Genomic DNA, 3040 nt, shown 5'->3' on the forward strand with positions numbered 1-3040 from the left:
GCAAAATATATGGAAAAAAAAGGTAGAAAACCATGTCCTTAATTTAATTTATGAAAATTTTATGTTATTTAGGCAGTATAGACTTGTGAGAAATGATCAAATAAAATAATGCCATATGCTTGTTTAACCCTTAATAGCATTTAATCTTTTTTTGCCATATAATATCATAACTTGCTTCTTGAAATTTGACCAGGCAAATTTGTGAATTTGATCAGACAAATATTATTTTTCTTACTAGACAGTTAAGGGACTAGATAAAGGATAGAGTTTAAGTAATGTTACAGGAGCTGTAGAGCTAAAATTTATAGCCAACAAAAGAAAAGGAATGTTGTCTGACTATATTAGAAAAGAGAAAAAGTCACAACACAATGACATCAACTTCAACCAACAGAAACTAGAAAAAGAAAAACAAAAACATGAAGATAAAGGTGGAAGAAAGAGCTTTTTCACACCAGGTTTGCTACCAGAACACAGGTGTTTTGAAAACTTGCCATACAATTCAAAACGGGAAAGAAAAGATTCATATCAACATCATTGTCATTAGACACATAGATTTGGGCAAGTCCACCACTAATGGCCATCTGGTCTACAAATGTGATGGCATTGACAAAAGAACCATCGAAAAATTTGAGAAGGAGGGTGCTGAGATGGGAAAGGGACTCTTTAAGTATGCCTGGGTCTTGGATAAACTCAAGGCTGAATGTGAGCATGGTATCACCCTTGAGATCGCCCTGGAAATTTGAGACCAGCAAATATTAAGTAGCCATCACTGATGCCCCAGGACACCAAGATTTTATCAAGAACATAGTTATAGCCCATCTTAGTCTGACTGTGCTGTCTGATAGTTGCTGCTGGTGTTGGTGAATTTGAAGCTGGTATCTCAAAGAATGAGCAGACCAGAACTTCTGCCTTACATCCTGGGTGTGAAATGACAAATTGTTGGTGCTAACAAAATGGATTCCACTGAGTCGCTCTATAGCCAAAAGAGATATGAGGAAATTGTTAGAGAAGTCAGCACTTACATTAAGAGAATTGCTACAACCCTGACACAGTAGCATTTGTGCCAATTTCAGGCTAGAATAGTGAAAACATGTTGGAGCCAAGTGCTAACATGCTTTGGTTCCAGGGATGCAAAGTCACCAGGAAAGATGGCAATGCCAGTGGAACCACACTGCTCAAAGCTCTGGGTTGCATTCTGCCACCAACTTGTTCAACTGACAAGCCCTTGTGTCTGTCTCTGCAGGATGTCTACAGAGTTGGTTGGTGTCGGTACTGTCCCTGTGGTCCAAGAAGAGACTGGTGTTCTTAAACTTGGACTGGTGGTCTCCTTTGCACCAGTCAAAATGTAACAAGAAGTTATGAGCAAAGCTCTCCTGAGGGGACAACGTGGGTTTCAGTGTCAACAGTGTGTCTGTTAAAGATGTTCATCATGGCAGCATTGCTGGTGATAGCAAAAATGACCCGCCAATGGAAGCAGCTGGCTTCACTGCTCAGGTGGTTATCCTGAACCATCCAGGCCCAAATTAGCACTGGCTGTGCTCCTGTACTGGATTGTCACACAGCTCACAGTGCCTGCAAGTTTGCTGACTGGAAGGAAATGATTGCTTGACACTCTGGTAGGAAGTTGGAAGATGGCCCTAAATTATTGAAATATGGTGATGCTGCCCTCATCAATATGGTTCCTGACAAGCCCAGGTGTATTGAGAGCTTCTCAGACTATCCTCTTCAGATCATTTTGCTGTTCATGACGTGAGACAGACAGTTGCTGTGGGTGTCATTAAAGCAGTGGATAAGAAGGCTGCTGGAGCTGGCAAGGTCATCAACTGCCCAGAAAGCTCCGAAGCCTGAATGAATATTATCTCTAATACCTGCCACCCCAGTCTCAATCAGTGGTGGAAGAACGGACTCAGAACTGTTTCAACTGGTCATTTAAGTTTAATAGTAAAGGACTGATTGATGATAACACTGCATCATAAAACCTTCAGAAGGAAAGGAGAAGGTTTTGTGGGCCACTTGTTTCTTTTCCTGAGGCAGTTTTAAGTTTTTAGTTTTGAAAATCAGTACTATTTAATGGAAAAAACTTGCTCAAAAATCTGTCACAGAATTGTGAGATTTATTAAAATAAAGTTTAGTGAGAAAAAGAAATTAGAAGAAAGAAAGGTTAGAACAGAAATGAATGAAATGGGAAAAAACAATAGAGAAAACTGTCAGAATGAAAGCTCAATCTTTGAGATGATCAATAAAATTGATAAATCACTAGCGAAAATTTTCAGGAAAAAAAGATAAAAGGCATGAATCATTGGCATCAGGAAGGAGAGAGGTGACATTACTACAGACTATTAGGGATAATAGAAGGGATAAGATATATGTGAATGCTATAAGCAAAGTTATGGAAATTGATTTGACAAGCTAGATTAAATGAGAAAATTCCTTAAAAGAACAAAAATTACTGAAGTTTACTAAACCAGAACTAGATAACCTAAACTCCCACTATGAATTTTAAAACCTGCAATAGTACTTAAAAATCTCTCCACAAAAAAATTACAGCCCAGGATGGTTTTAGCGGTACAGTCTCTCCATCTCTTTCTTTGAGACAATTTACTTTTCAATTAAAACTAGACAGGAAGATTACAAGAAAACAAAACTATGAACCAATAACATTGACAAACATAAATGTAAAAAAATTAATAAAATACTAGCATATTATGTGCATAAATAATATGTATTATATGCAATATAACATTATATTACATATAATTATATTATAAATCTGTGGATTCTGGAGTCTGGGAAGTATAACATCAAGGTGATGACTGCTGAGAGCTCTTTGCCTCCAAGATAACACCTGTTGCTGCTCGTCCAAAGGATGGTAATGCTGTGTTCTCACATGTGAAAGGCAATATGCCCCTTTCATCTTTTACCCTACCTCATGAACTGCAGGAAATAACACTGGTCAAAAGTCCTGCTGGCAGGTTGTGTAGGTATATGCATTACAGCTGTCTATCTATCTGCTATACATATCAAGGCTCAGGCCCACAGC

General features: G+C 38.2%; 1 pseudogene; it reads left to right on the top strand.

Annotated features, from left to right (window-relative positions):
- The first annotated feature begins 416 nt into the window (after nucleotides 1-416).
- On the top strand, nucleotides 417-1848 carry LOC100960884 (annotated as a pseudogene).
- Nucleotides 1849-3040: the final 1192 nt, after the last annotated feature.

This window comes from Otolemur garnettii, unplaced genomic scaffold, assembly GCF_000181295.1.
Source record: "Otolemur garnettii isolate 467f Iridium unplaced genomic scaffold, OtoGar3 scaffold00020, whole genome shotgun sequence".
Taxonomy (NCBI): domain Eukaryota; kingdom Metazoa; phylum Chordata; class Mammalia; order Primates; family Galagidae; genus Otolemur; species Otolemur garnettii.